This window comes from Nyctereutes procyonoides, unplaced genomic scaffold, assembly GCF_905146905.1.
Source record: "Nyctereutes procyonoides isolate TBG_1078 unplaced genomic scaffold, NYPRO_anot_genome, whole genome shotgun sequence".
In the NCBI taxonomy this organism is placed as follows: domain Eukaryota; kingdom Metazoa; phylum Chordata; class Mammalia; order Carnivora; family Canidae; genus Nyctereutes; species Nyctereutes procyonoides.
The window spans coordinates 22,441,650-22,458,921 of NW_026575042.1; positions in this window are offsets into that span (position 1 = coordinate 22,441,650).

The following is a 17,272-nucleotide window of genomic DNA, read 5'->3' on the forward strand; positions in this document are numbered from 1 at the left end:
ATAACCATAGTGCATAACTCAGAATTACTAAGAAGATCCAGTGCAATAATGCAGATGAGTTGCTCAGCACATCGCCTTGCATGCAACAATTAAAAACAACCTAACAATATAAATTTTACTGAATTTACTGAATGCTTCTTAGTTGCAGTCACATTCCCAAGAGTTACATGTGTATCACCTCATCTAATTTTCACTACAACCCTATATTAATGGGAATATTATTTCCCACTTTATAAATGAGAAAACTGAGATGTTAGGAAGTTAGGCCCAAGATGTCACAATGGGAGAGTAAGAAATCAAACCCTGGCAGTCTGACTTTGGAACCCACAGTTAGAATCACTGACCATGTTAAGAATGTGTCTGGTACATTGCAAGTGTTACATAAATAGTAGCTATTCTTCCTCTTAGTATTAATAATGGAATAGATGCCTTGGAAGGCAGGGACTTGGAACTATTCAGAGTTTGGTTAATTACCCTCCAAGAATTCTGAATGAATGATGACTACATTTTGTAAAAAATGATCCATTTTCCTTGAATGACCCTTTGAATTATGTGTTGGCTTAAACAAGCCGATACACATTAAAATACTCTTCCACTTTCTAGTTATCTGTAAAATCAAGACAGTAGTATCAGTATTGTAAAGATTAAATGAAAATAATGTACATACAGTTTAGTCCATAGTTGACATATTGTAACTATTTCACAGATGACAGCGATAATTTCTAATATTATTATATTTATATTTACTTAGGTGTATAGTTCTCTGATCTGTTTTATTTTCTAGTCTCACCTTCTTTTTATGTTGGGCTACTTAATAATATCTTATAGGAGATGCATTTTTCAGATGGCTCTGTTATTCTGTCAAGGGAAAAGACAGAATTGGAAACCCCAGATTAAGAGAAGATGGAAAAAAAACTAGAAGGAACCACTGGAAGTGAAAGAAGCAGAGCTAAAAACAAAGAAGGGAGGAGAGGTAGGAGACCTGTATTACTGGCTTCTCGTTTTGGCCTAAATCTCATCCTACTGCTGAGCACAGTTAATTCTAAGAATGAAGTAAAGCAGTGGCTATCCACTGGCCTGTGCAAAATGCCCATATATATTCAGCAATAATGAGAAGAGGAAATGCCCTTCCACCACGAATCAAGCAGAGTCACTGTACCTAGTTACACCTTCAGAAGTATGGCCCACCCGTTATCCCTGGCTCCACTGTGAAAGAACCATGCTGAGTTTTGTATTGGCCAATATGACAGAGTTATGATACTTACTCAGAGTGCAGAGAGAATATTCTAATAGAGATTAATGACCCTGATTGAAACAAATCAAGGTGAATACCCCCAAATGCAAAATATTTAGGTAAGTATATTACATTCAAATTATACATTTAACTCTTTAAGATTGACCCCAAAGTCATATTTTTAATAAAAACATTTACCTGATCCAGATAAATTTAACACCCTTTCTTATGGGGGGGGGGTTATTAATAGGTCTATTTTAACTCTGAACGGTTTTTATCCCTTTATAGGTTTCAGGCCATTCATAGATAGGGAGGGGGAAGGGCATTGTAGGGCAAATGGAGTATCACAAAAAGAATGAAATAGATGTAGAAAATTCCATGTGCTTCTCACACTATAGTTAGGCTGTCACTAATGTGGCTATTAACTTTTCATGTTCAGATTTATTATGCTGTCATTACGGCACTTTTCTTTGCTGATGTATCAAGCCACTATTACATATTTGTTGGCATCTCATCTATTTAAGGGAAACAAGTGATTACCCGTTGCCAAGGAGACTAATAAGGAGTGTGCAAGCAAAGGACTGCAGAGTTCTTGTTGGAAGATAACAAGTCACTGGTATTTTATTTTCGATTAAATCATAAACTACCTCATTGTTTGAAGAGAAATCACCTTCTCCCTCCCATTTAAAAAATAAAAACAAACTAGAGTACTTTTTCAGAGGATAAGCCTACAGACTTTTTAAAAAGCAGAATAAATGCACATAAAATATTTTGTATAATAATTTCTAATAATCTTCCCTAGAAAGGAAAATTACTTTTCTAGGATTTTTGAGACTTTTCACCTCCACCAGAGAACTATGGAACTGAAATATGACCAAAGTGTTTCTGAAAATGAGAAGACACAAGGTTACAGATATATTGCATATTTCTGCAGATTTCATGACATGTGTCAAGCAAGTAATGTGGGCTTTAGAGTTAGACAGATCTGATTGTCATTTCTTATGTTGGCTGTCAACTTTGCCCAAATTACTTGCCTTCTTATATTCATTTTCTTGCTTATAAAATAGAGAAAATGATTCATATCACAAGCAATGTTGTGATAATTAAATGAAGTAACTTTTATAAATTACCTAAAATATGTTATTTCCAGGAATATGGAACTTCAGGTCATCATTCACTAAATTCAGGCATTCATTGAATACCTGCATTAACTTAGGAATAAAAATATGAATAAGACACGGCACTGTCTCCAAACTCAGAATTGTTACAGCAGTCTAATAAGTGATTCAGATATATAAAATATAATTTCAATACAATGTTTTTAGTGTTATTGCAGACTGTATTTACTACAATAATGCTAACTGCTATGACTGATAAATCCCTAAATCTCAGCAGTAACACTTTGTATTAATGATCTCAACATATGTGTTTCAAATGGTTAGGTTGATGGGCTTCCCAGGTTCACTCAGTACTCAGGATCCTTTCATTTCATCGTCTTCTGAAAACATTTGTTTAACCTTCAGTATGATGAACAGAGAGATGGAGGATTGTACTAGAGAGGTTCTCCAAGGCCAGAATTAGAAGAGTCACAGGTCACCTCTGCTTGAACTCCATTGGCTAGAAACCAATTATATAGCCACACTTTTTTTTTATAAATTAATTTTTATTGGTGTTCAATTTACCAACATACAGAATAACACCCAGTGCTCATCCCGTCAAGTGTCCCCCTCCGTGCCCGTCACCCATTCACCCCCACCCCCCGCCCTCCTCCCCTTCCACCACCCCTAGTTCACTTAACTACAAAGGACACGGGAATGCTACTGAGTTATGAGCCTGGAAAGACGAAAGTGGTCTATGAACATCAAACAGTCTCAGTCTTATCTGAAAATTTGAAAATATCATTCTTACCCGAATCCACTCATTGGTAGAAGTTAGAAAATTATCAGCCTCTTTCTTAAGGGCACAACCTTAATAAGTAGTTAAGGAGATGTGTTAGATATACTGTAAGGCATTCAGTCCTGGAGATCCCTGCATCACTACATATAAGTTCCTCTTAATATTTTAATTCTTTCCCACTTTTTTTTTTTTTTTGGTCTTTTCCCACCAAATCCCTCTTTCATTCTTGGTTCAACTTCTGTGTTGTACAACTCACTAATGTTATGAGGAAGGAAATTACATTCCAATAGCTGACTGACTGTCAAGTATTTTGAATATTCCAAAGCAAATAGAATATCCAAGGGAACATTCTACCCAAAACAACAAATGAAAACTCAATATGCTTAGTCTGACAGATAATTAGTTTTTCTAATTATGAATTATTTACATGAAAAACTTAGAAATGCATAGTAATAAATATTTAATTGTATAATTAAATTGTCTTTAATAATCATAATATTTATATTCATTTCTTGTACACTGGAGAATTTTATACAGGTTTATAATATTATTTCTAATTCTAATAGAAATAGTGGAGATTTTTATCTAAAACTTGTATGAAAAACATACCTGAAACTCTAAAGTTTTTAATATGATCAAAGTCTCAAAACTAAATGAAGCCTATGACTTTGGCAAAGCCATAATTCTTCAATGAGGCCAGCAAAATTATCATACATTTAAATATATAATATAATACTCTGATATATATATATATATCTTTATAGATAATGTATACAGTTTACTAAAACTGTTTAGAAAAGATTTACGGTCCTCTCACAGTAGAAGCTGAATTTGCATTTTTAATAGCAAAATATACACATATAATGGAATATATTCATATGTTATACACAGAATGAACTATATACATATTTATAATGAAAAGTAAAAAATCATAATGGATCTAGTAATTTTAAAAAGTTAATTGATTTTGTTTTTGTTTGTCCTAACACCATCCACATACACATTTGACTAGTCGATGTGGATCACTTAGTTTGTTATGACATGTGACATATGTATGGTTTGAGGAAATCTCATAATACCATCAATATCCCTAGGTGGTAGGTGTTCACTGCCCTATATTCTTCATATCACATCCTGTTTCTGAAAAAAAAATATTGTTTGTGACTCCTGGGAAAATTAGTGGGATAAGTGCAGGTTGCCAATCTTTTCATCTACTACCACCTTATAGCAACTGGCCAAAAGAATAAAAAATAAAAATTGGGAAAAATTTATTTAATTGTCATTCTACCTATAGAATGGTCGAAACAAACTTCTTATCTAGAGGAATTTCTGTATATATAGAACTGATTAGACTATTTTGAAAATAGACATCAAGGGCCAAAACATGTGTTTTTCCTCCAAAAGAATAATAAGTCATTGCTGTGACTGCATAGTTTGAACCAAACATAATAAAATCCTATGATTCAAACACATGTGCTGAAAGATTCTAGAGAAGTAAGGAGGCAATTATTCTGAGTCCCCTTTCTGGACACATTCTGACAAACATTTTGTTCTGAGTCAGATACTGTTTGAAGGTGCTGGTGACATCAGTCATCAAAGCAGACAAAGCCTGGGCTCTAACAGATGTTACATTTTAAAGAAGAGACAGAAAAAAAGAGAAATAAACAGATTTATAGCTAGGATGCCAGGTAGTGAGTGATTAGTGCAATGAATAAAAATGACATAGTCTAAGAAGTTAGAAAGGAAGAGAAAATCTTACAGAAGAAGATACTTGGGAAGAAGTCTCTGAGAAAGGGACATTTCTTTTTTTTAATATTTTATTTATTTATTCATGAGAGACACAGACTGAGAGAGAGAGGCAGAGACACAGGCAGAGGGAGAAGCAGGCTCCATGCAGGGAGCCCGATGTGGGACTTGATGCGGGACTCCAGGATCACACCCTGGACCGAAGGAAGGCACTAAACCACTGAGCCACCTAGGGATCCCCAGAAAGTGACATTTCAACATGGTTGTGAATAAAATGAGGGTGCAAGCCATGTAAATATTAAAAGAAAGAAAATTCAAAGAAGTAGGAACAATAAGTACTAAAGGTGGTATATGATTAATATAGTCATGGAAATCAATAATAGTACTTCGAGTTTATATTTGCAGAGTAGAAGATAAAGTGTAATTCTATGTAATTTTTCTATAATTTACATTTCTTAATAACTTATATCAATTACCAATTTAAGTAGATTAAAAACAAAAGGATGGAAGAAATTATGTCATGCAAACTTTTATCAAAAGAAAGCAAGGATGGCTATATTAATATTAAATAGTCTTTAAAACAAAGAAATTACTAGAGAAAATGAAGCACATTATACAGTGATAAAAGGTTAAATCAACATGAAGCCATAGCTATCCTTAATATGTATGCCCCAAATAACTGAATTGTCAAATACATGATGCAAGAATTGATAGAACTGAAAAGAGAAACAGAAAATTCCAAATTTTTGAATGGAGGCTTTAATACCCTTCTCCCTACTGATAAAACTACTTAAACCAATAATCATCAGCAGGGTATAAACCAATTCAAGACCATCTCCTAAAAGGATTGAAATCATATTTATAAAACATTCTACTCAGCAATAGCAGAACATACATTCTTTACAAGTGTATGATACTGTGATTATAAGGAATATATATTTGGTCATTGTCCCTGTTTCTGGCACAGAGCTCTTAAAACTTTTGGAATTTCCTAAGTGATGGGGCCAATAAAAATGTCTTTGTTATATTAATGTGATTTTGGACTCTACCATCTAAGGGTGGGAGCTGGTTGCCAGTGGAGCCTACCATGTGGTTAGAAGGCTAGAAATTTCTGTCCCTCTAACCCTCCCACCCCCACCACCTTTAGAGACAGGAACAGGGCTGAAGATTGAGGTTCAATCACCAAAGGCCAATGATTTAATCAATTATGTCATTGTAATGGAACTGCCATAAAATCTGAAAAGGATGGGGTTTGGAGAGCTTCTGGATTGGTGAACACGCGGAACTTTGGGTAAAGTGGTATGCTCAGAGAGATCATGGAAGCTCCGAGCTCTGTATCTTACCTTATACACTTCTTCCATGCTGTTTCTGCGTTATATCCTTTTATTATGAACAGGAAATCTACTAAGTCAAATGTTTCTCTGAGTTCTGTGAGCCACTCTAGCAAATTAATAGAACCCAAGGAAAAGATTGTAGGAACTTCTGATTTATAGCCATCTGTTTAGAAGAAGTACAGAAAACAACCCGAACTTATGATTCACGTTTGAAGTGGAGAAAAGGGTAACAGTCTTGTAAACTAACTGCTGAACCTGTGGGATCTATCTCTAAGTAGATGGCATCAGAATTGAGTTAAATTCTAGAATTCCCGGGCAGCCCCGGTGGCGCAGCGGTTTGGCGCTGCCTGCAGCATGGGGTGTGATCCTGGAGACCGGGGATCGAGTCCCACATCGAGCTCCCTGCATGGAGCCTGCTTCTCCCTCTGTCTGTGTCTCTGCCTCTCTCTGTGTGTGTGTCTATGAATAAATAAATAAAATCTTAAAAAAAAAATTCTAGAATTCCCCAACTGATGTCACATCCACATTTGGAAATTGGGTTCAGAACACTTTTAAAGTGCCCATGGAATAAATACCAAGATAGGCTACATCCTACACCAAAAACTAAACCTCAACAAATTAAAAAGGCATGATTATAAAAATTGCATTATTTGAATACATTGGAATCAGAGTAGAAAGTAATAATAAAAACATAAGTGGAAAATCTCCAAACATTTGGAAACTAAACACTTCTAAGTAACTCTTGAGTCAAAAGGAAGTCTCAAGGAAAATTAAAAATATAATGAGCTTCAATTTAAAAAAAATACAAAATAAAATTTGTGGGCATAACTGTAGCAGAGGTGAAAGGGAAATTTACAGCAACAAATATGTATATTACAAAAGAGGAAAGCCTCAAGTCAGTAATCTAAGCTCACACCTCAAGGGCTTAGGAAAAAAAGAGCAAAATGATTCCAAAGTGATTAGAAGGAAGGAAATAATAAAGATAATAGAAAAAAAATAAAATCCAAAATGGAAAACAATAGATAAAATTAATGAAACAAAGATCTGGCTTTTTAAAATATCAATAAAGTTGTCAAACCCCTAGCAAAACTGAAAAAGAAAAAAGAAAAAAAGAAAAACAAATTATCAATATACAATTACCAATGAAATAGGGACTATCACTACAGAATGTATGGGCATCAAAAAGATAATAAAGGAATTCTACAAATAACTCTACACTCATAAATTCAACAACTTAAACAAAAAGGACCAATTTCTCAGAAAATGTAAAATAATATAAATCACACAATAAGAAATAGATAATTTGAAATACCCTATAAATGTTAAACCAAATTTGTAATTAATAAATTCTCCCAAAGAAAATCTCTAAGTCCAAATGGTTGCATAGGAGAATTCTACCAAATGGTTGGTTAAATAAGAATTAACAATTCTTCACAAACTCTTCGAGAAAATTGCAAAGAAAGGAATACTTCCTTTAGTTATTTATTGAAGTTTATATATTGAAGTTTATTCCTTATCAATTTATTTCATGAAGTTAATATTACTCTGGAAACAAAATCAGACAGATAGTACAAAAAAAGAAAACTATAGACAAAAAAAGTATCTTTTGAATATAGGTTTAAAAATTCTTAATCAAATGGTAGTAAGTAGATTTGTTTAAAAAAAAAACACTGAAAGCAAAAAAACCCACCAAAACCAGAATTTTGAATCATAACCAAGTGAGAACCATAAATTAGAACAAATGACAACCCTACCATAAGTAGGTCATGAAATAATTGAAAATGGAAGAATATAATCAATAAACACGAACACACAATTACCAGTTTACATTATAAAACAAAATTCAATCTTGAGCTGTCTATGAGAGATTACTGGAAAATTGATTTAACAAGGTTGACATACAAAAAGGATGGGCAAAACTATAACATTTAAGTATAAGCAAAAGTAATTGGGATTCTTATTAATATAATACAGAGTTCCAGGTTGAAAAAAATGAAAGGACACCTAGCAGAAAGTTTACATGGAAAATATTATGGCCAACTTGCAATCAGATATACACAGTTAAAAATTTTTTAAATCATAGCAATAAATTGAAAAAATATATTAATGTTGCAAAACTTTAACATATTTGTCCTTAATTGTTTAGATATAGAGGATTGTGTTATAATTCTTTTGTATATAAAGTGACAGAAATTAGTTAAAACTTAGTACTTCCAGTAAGGAATCTACTGATGAAATTCAAGACATAGGATTCAGACATCTTTTTTTCAATATTACTATTGAGCACCTATCTCTCTCAGGGAAAAAGTTTTCTCGCTTTTTCTGTCTCTAGGCTCTACATTCCTGTATTTTGGCTTTGGCTCTCTACAAGTAGCTTTAGGTTTACATCATTGGTACTACTGGCAATACAAATATAAAAATACCTTATCTTTCCTAACAATTCTAGTGAATAGATATGGCTATATTTGCCGGTTAAAAGTCAAGTGAACTTTTGTGGTTCAGTCCTGGTAACCAGATAGAATGTTCTGTTTGGCTAGTACAAGTTACATACTTAACTCTGGGCTGGCTTAGGGTCAGTCTCACTCAAATCGCATGGAGAGTGATTCATGTAGAGGAAATTAAGCTATTAGTTTCCAAAGAGGAAAAGGAAGCTGAGTAGGAACAAAAAAATGTATGTCCACTACAAGGATTTGAATAATGTAACATTAAGGTCAACCTTACAGATACAGACACTTGCATGTCACTAGGATTCACTCTTTTCATGTGCATAAGGTCATATTAATATGTCTATCATGTTTTTGCTAGCTTGCAGCAGCTCCCACTTTTACAGCCATCTATTCTCTATCCTCAGGTCCTGTCCCTTCACGCACAAGTTCTTTAAGCTTCCTTATTCCTGCTAATAGTTCTAGGAGTCTGTAGAGGTCTCACATGTTCTGACAGGTAAATTTTAAGCTATCACTGTTACTGCCACCCTAGCTGTGTAAAAGCCCTCCTTTGTCATCCTAGTTGGGTAATACTTGACTTGTTGCCTCACCTATGATTAACCTCCTGGTCTATACCAACCTGTCTTCAGCAACCTGTTCTTAGCATTTCCTTTGAGCCTCAGAGCTGACAAATGCCTCCTCCTGATTTTCATCCTGGGGCACTGTGTATAGAGTATATATTCTCTTTTCTACCATTTTCCCACTATGCATATAGTCCTTCCCCTCTGTTTTCAGCAGTACTGCAGAAGGCTAATAATATTTAATGGATTTTATTACATATTTGAAAATTACATTAAAAAACAGTGATTTATGGTATATACTTCATGGGCTTCGATGGGCTCTTGTCATTTACTAATAGGATGTACTACATGCTTCCTTGACTGGCCATTAGCCAGTTACCTCCTGCCTACTAGTTGCCTTCAGAAAATCTATACTTAGAATGAAGTCATATAAGATGACCACATTTTAGAGAGCCAGCCCAGGACTCAGACATATCAGAACAAAAATATCAAAATAATATATTAAATGATTATCTACCATGAATTATTACTTTAATATACAAATATGAAAAATAGGTGTTTGAAATTATATATTATTCTGTGTCATTTTTCTGTCACACAAATGCTATTATCTAAACACAGCAATTGGGATCCCTGGGTGGCGCAGCAGTTTGGCGCCTGCCTTTGGCCCAGGGTGCGATCCTGAAGACCTGGGATCGAATCCCACATCGGGCTGCCGGTGCATGGAGCCTGCTTCTCCCTCTGCCTATGTCTCTGCCTCTCTCTCTTTCTCTCTCTGTGACTATCATAAATAAATAAAAAATAAAAAAAAATAAAAAAAAAAAACACAGCAATGGAACTAAGTAACAGTGGCAATTAGTAGTAATTAATAGTGGGACTCATGAAATAATGTGTATGAAAAATATAACAATAATTTTATGCTCCTTTGTTCTTTAATATAACAGCTTAACTCTTAAAATTCTTTATTGAATGTTTATATTTTATAGGCTGTACTATTGTATATTCTAGAGATCCATAAATTTAAGACCTTTTTAAAAGAGAACATAAATATATTAGGACTAATTAAACAGATATTACCTATATTCAATTTTTTTAAAAAAGTTTTGCTTTTCTGTTTAATGATAGGATACTTATTCTGCCCAGTAATACTTCTCTGAACTCCTTGTAGCCTTTAGGATAAACGTTTTTTTTCTTTTATGTGGCAGCAGAATTGAATTTGGTTAAGTGTACAATACATTTTGACTTGCAGCTTTGCTCTTATTAAAGCCACAATACTTTGATTCTTGGTGCCAGTCCAATATGATAACATCAAACTAAATATACTCTTAACAAAAGCATGTAGCCATAGAGTACTTAGGATTTTACTTACCAGAACCAGCAATCCTTTTCAATTTGTAGGGATTCATTTTTCAGTTTTCAATAATGCCATCCAGAAACTTCTGGTTTCTGGTGTCCTATGTAAAAATATTAGTAGTTGTGAATCCTAGCCTTAAAATTCGAAGAGGGCCAAACTAAAAATCACCAACTCTTCCAAAACCCATCGAAGACTTGAGGTCATAGTTCAAACCACTACTTTAAAGCTGGAGAAACAGTCAGATAAAGAGATCCAAAGTTTATCTAGAGCAGAAGCACAAACTAGAACCAGCACCTATGGGAACATGTAAGCCATGTTTGATGAACATCTGGAAATCCAGCATTAACTAGCTTCAAAGTTAAAAAGCTCCAGGATCCCCAACAGGTTTTCAGGGTAAAGATTCAAGAAATATCCATTATGCTTCTGGAACAGGGAGGGAGAAAGCAACAATTTTTAAGTCTTCAGAACATTCTGTTCTCCTTAACAAAAGTCTATCTTAAAGGTCAACTATTTTGCCAGAGCCTAAGGGACCTGGGTTTTATCAGAGCCTAACACACACAGTTGGGAAAAGTGAAATACTAAACTCAGGTCTCCTCTAGCTCCTTATGTTTCCTAAGAAAGTAAAACTAAAGGCAGAGAAGTACTTGTAAAAGTTACATCTCAGGGGCCTAGGCTCACTAAAAGATTAGGACCTAATAGAAGACTATGGAATGCTTCCTCTTCCCCCACAATTTACCACCACATAGCTCTTGTATAGGAACAAAAGATTATGGCTGAAAGAATATCAAGCCTCAGGCCCTATTTAAGATTTCTCTAGGAAAATCCAAAGACCACAGGAGAGACCAGAATGGAGAAAATTTAGCCTCTGACACCTTCAGCTAGAGTAAGAAATTACATATTTTCTCCTTAAAATCAGAAGTAAAGAAGGATGGCTTCTTTCACCATTCCTTTTCAACACTGTACAGAAAGTCCTAACTAACGCAATAAGACAAGAAAAGGAAATAAAAGGAATACAAATTGGGAAGAAAAGGATATAATTGCTTTTGTTTACAAATGTCATGACTGTCCCATATATTTAACAACAAAAACAAAAATTTCTGGAACTAATAAGTGATTATAGCAAAGCTGCAGGATACAAGGTTAAATACAAAAGCCACTTCTTTCCTACTTATCAATAGTGTACTTTTGGAAACTGAAATAAAAAATACAATAACACTTATATTAGCATGCTCCAAATTAAATATGCAGGTGTAAATCTGACAAAACATGTACCAGATCTATGTGAAAAAGAGGGGATCCCTGGGTGGCTCAGTGGTTTAGCGCCTGCCTTCAACCCGGGGTGTGATCCTGGAGTCCCAGGATCTAGTCCCACATCGGGCTCCCTGCATGGAGCCTGCTTCTCCCTCTGCCTGTGTCTCTGCCTCTCTCTCTCTCTCTCTCTCTCTCTCTCTCTCTTTCTCTCTCTCTGTCTCTCATGAATAAATGGATAAAATCTTTGAAAACAAAAGATTTATGTGAAAAAGATACAAAACTCTGATAAAAGGAATCCAGGAAAAACTAAATAAATGGAGAGATATCTCATGTTTATGGTGGGGAAAACTCAGTACTATTAAGATTTCAGTCCTTCACAATTTCATTTATAGATTCAACAAAATCTTAGTCCAAATACCAACACGTTATTTTGTAGATATCAACAAACTTACACAAAAGTATATGTGGAAAGGCAAAAGACTCAGAATAGCCAACATAGCCTTTTGTAAAGGGAACAAAAATAGAGGAGCGATGCTCCCGAGCTTCACTTATTACAAATCCACAATAATCAAGAAAGTTTGGTATTATTGAAAGAATGGAAAAATAGATCAATACAACAGACTAGGGAATCCAAAAATAGACCCACATAAATATAATCAACTTATTTTTAACAAAGAGGCAAGGATTCCTGTGAAGACACTGTTAAGAGAATCAAAAGGTAAGTTATAGACTCAGAGAAAATATTTGCTGAAAACATACCTGATAAACGACTTGTATCCAAAATATATAAAGAATTATTAAAACTCAACAATAAAGAAATGAAGAGCCCTATAATAAAATAAACAAAAGATCTGAACATCAGAAAAGATATACGGATGACAAAGGAGCATATGAAAAGATGCTCGGTATTATATGTCATTAGTGAACTTCAAATTAAAACAATAATGAAATACAACTCTACACCTATTATAACTAAAGTTATGGCTTAAATAAAAAATACTATCAATAATGTTATCCATTTTGTATCTATATACTTGTTTTGGTAGATTAGATGTTTGTCAATAAGATCTTCTGTGTGTATAAATTCATCATATAAATTATCCATATCTAAAATGTCCCATCATTTTTGAACATTTGGAAGTACATTAGGTTTCAGCAGAATTTAAATCTCTCCAGGAAAGTGGTTTTAATATATAGAGATAATATGAATTTGTGAAATCGAAATTGGATTCCAAATAAGTTATGGTTTTAGTAAAGATATTGAGAAAGTCCTATTAAATTTGGCCTTCTTTTTCTGCAGACAAACTTTTGGATTCTTAAACAGTCTTATTTCCAAAAAATGAGTCATATTTTTCACTGTATGAGTTTTGTTGCAACCTACACATAACATTAAGTAATTCGGATACAATCAGTTCATCCTTTTCTTGACTCATTATGGCCCTTCAAAGATTATCAAATAGTTTTGGAGAAACAGCATATTTGTTTCTGTCTTACTGTAATCCTTTTTCCATCTCTCATCTTAAATGTATGTCTAAATTAGAGAATATTTTTCTTGTCCCAAAATTTGAAAATGTAATTTTACAGTAGGCCAACATTTTAATATCTTTCGTATGACTGACCACGATCAAAGCCATCCTGTAGACATATGAAAGGTTATCTTATTTTATTTAAACAGTCTAAAGTGCCATTAAGTGTTTATGCACATTTCAAGGAAACTGAAAACTGATAAAAATTTTTCGTTATGAAATCCTTAATATCACAGATAAACAAATCACATCCTTTTCTGGCACTGTTGTGTATAGGTTCGCAGGAGATTTAACAGGCAAAATCTCTCTTTTTTCTTTTGTAAGAGGTTTATAAACTGAATGGAGTTTTCCAAAATTTACATTTGCCTCATTGCTGAATTATGCAGATGGTAGGCAGAGTATAGTGTGTAATTTGGTCAAGATATTAATAATCCTATAATAATAATAAATATTAATTAATAATCAAGCTATTAATAATTAACAATAATTAATAATAATAGCTAGGGATAATTTTCTTTTCCCATGATTCAGTGTTTCACTTGATATACGGTAGAAAGTAGGACCACTTGTAAGTTTTTTTTTAAAAGGTTTTTAGTTTGTTTTTTTTTTATTTTTTATTTTCTTTTTAAATTTTTATTTATTTATGATCGTCACACAGGGAGAGAGAGAGAGAGAGAGAGAGGCAGAGACACAGGCAGAGGGAGAAGCAGGCTCCATGCACCGGGAGCCCGACGTGGGATTCAATCCCAGGTCTCCAGGATCGCGCCCTGGGCCAAAGGCAGGCGCTAAACCGCTGCGCCACCCAGGGATCCCTGCTTCCATTTTAGATTGAAATCCTTTTACACTTTTTACGTAATGGCCTGCAGAGTCCACAGGTAAATATAAGTTTTTTTTGTTTTGTTTTTTAAGATTTTATTTATTTATTCATGAGAGACACACAGGGAGAGAGGCAGAGACACAGGCCGAGGGAGAAGCCGGCTCCACGCAGGGAGCCCGACATGGGACTCGATCCCGGGACCCCAGGGTCATGCCCTGGGCTGAAGGTGGCGCTAAACCGCTGCGCCACCCAGGTACCCCTCCAAATATAAGATTCTTTTTTTTTTTTTTTTTTTTTTTTTTATTTATAAATTAATTTTTATTGGTGTTCAATTTACCAACATACAGAATAACACCCAGTGCTCATCCCGTCAAGTGTCCCCCTCCGTGCCCGTCGGTGAATGGGTGACGGGCACAAATATAAGATTCTGATGTGATTTTCCCAATTGTCTTTGTGATAAAGTTTCCCCTGCTTCCCAGGGCCCTTGTGTTGTATGCTGCTTAGATACAGCCTCCATGCAGCTTACTGAAACTTCACTCTTTTTGGTTTAAATTCACCAATGTGTCCCTAGCCTGGAGACTCCAAAGCACTCCACCTACTAACCCTAACAGAGGCATGTGCCCTAGTAGTGTAGGTCTCTCTGCCTGTACCTTGCCTTGATGGTTTACTACATAGCAAACCCATAGTCCCCTTAACTTCCTCCAGGACCTGTGTATTACATTTCTCCGTTACAATTCCTTTGTCTTTTGTTGAATGGAGGTTCACTATCAGATATTCCAGGGTTTCACTTACCAAATGCTAATTTAACAAAGTCACAACAAATGTGTGTTCATTTGTGAGGAATGTCAAAGCTAATTCAGTGGCTGCTTTTTTTTTTTTTTTTTTTGAGCATTCATATCTTTTTGGGAGATTGAAAAAAAAAACTTTTAATTGATTTAGAAGTACTTCTCTATCTCTTCCCAAACTGGTGACATTCAGTCTCAGTATGTGCTTTCATATTGCCTTTTCCATTTTGCCCATTTTCAAATTCCTTCCAGCATATTATTTAATATGCTCTGTTGTGATAACAGTGCCCAATTGTACTTCCATCTGTTATTAAAATAACACAGACATTTAGCCTTCTTTTTAGATGATGTCTGGGTCACGCTAACATTGGAATTGAGATTGTTCTTATTTTTACTATCTAAACTCTTAGAAAAGATTATAATATTTACAATGTTAAAAATTAAATTTGCTTTATCTTGATACAAAGCACAGCAGGAATCCACAAGCAAAGTCAAAGATGGGCTGTTAAAACTCATGATTATGATACACTTTATTAATAATAAAGGTTTTTTTTGTATTATCACATTGTTTAGGCCTTACTGCCACAAATGCCCTAATATTTGAATTTGTATTATGGACATTGCTCTATGTTCCCATAAAGAAATGGTTCATTCAGGTGGTTTTGTAATACCTGATAAACTGGATGCCCAAAATTGTCTTCAAATCTTCAGGTCTTGTCAGTTCTTTCAGTTTCTACTCTTCCAATGAATAGTTTCCATTTTTTAGTCAGGGTGAGGCCTCAATTCTCTATTTACTGTGCAAACTGAAAATGTATCTGGAAATTCTGTAGGTTGCAAACTACTTGATACAGTATAACTGGGATTAAACTGATTATATTTAAAGCATTTAATATCATATGATGGTGCAACAAAATGGGAACACAGGATCCAGAGATGTTAATGAAATATAATAACCATTGGATAATTGCATGTCAGTCAAATGGCAGGAAAGAGAAGGGAGTCATATAACAGTTAGGTTCAGATTAAATAATTATATTGCAGAGGATTTCAGACAACTCTCTCTGAGTTTGTATGAGCAGGAACAAGTTTATAATTTTCCCCCCAGGAATAGTAATAAGAATTTCAAAGACTCCTCCTGGCTAAATGTATTTTACATAAATACATAATGCAAAAGCTGAAGTCAGAGACAGGTACATTTTAGTGATATTCAAAGGCCAAATTATGTGGCATTTGAATCTATAAATATATACAAGGCATTTCTCTCTCTCTCTCTTTGTACTCTTTCTTCCTTTTTTTTTTTTTTTTTTTTGCTTTTATCTCTTATACTCTTCTGTATTCCTTCCTCCTTGCTTCCTTCTTTTAGTTCTCTGATGAAAAATTTCTTGCTTTTTTGACTGCAGGGGAAAGCTCTCTGATTTTTGTCTACTCAACATCAATGGAAACCCAGTCCAACCTGTCAAAGCCAAGCTGGGGGTCTGGTTAGTGATTCACATTAGAAAATCCTATAGGCTGATGGGTGCCTACTTTAACTACCTCCACAAATCAATGGTTAAAGGTCTTCCAGACCTATTTGGAGACAAATAATCTAACGGGCAGGAGTATGAGAACTCCTTAGAATAAGGAGGTGGGAACTCAGGCCAGCTTGTGAGGTCACAGAGCATTGTCTCTCTCTACTGTTTCTATCTGCAACCCTGGCACCACTAGTGCCTGCCTCTGCAGTCCCTCGATGAAGGCTTGTGGAATTGAGATAAATTCCAATGCAAGAAAGAGGGCCATTTGTGCCCAGTGTATAGTAGAATTCAATAAACATGTGTTAATTCCAAAGGAGGAAAAAGCAATGGATTTGCTAAAAAGCTGGATGAGCTTTTGTGAGTTTTTTCTTCTTTTTGTGTTTACCACATAGGACTATGGGATACTGCCTTTGGAAATCCACAGCCCAAAATATGGTTCAGTCATTTTAGAAATCCAAAAAGGACAGGAGGTTCTTAGTTTTAAATAATATACTTAAAAGAAAAAAAACATCTGGAGGAGCTCATAAAAATACACTGGATATAAGCTAATAGAGCATGTGTATTCCACTCAGCATTAAAGCACTTGGTGGGTGACAGGAACTGTTTCCTCATTGTTTGAATGTGGACTTCCTATTGAAGGAAGGGACTGACTCTATGTGGTAAATTTATTATTACTCTTTCATACGAAGGAAATTTCTACTCAAGGTAGTGAACTTGCCTAAGATCTCAAAGCTATAGGAAGAACTTGAAGTAGAACTCAGTGTTGCTGTTTTTTTCTTCTCAAACCTCTACTCTTAGCATTATACTGTTTTTT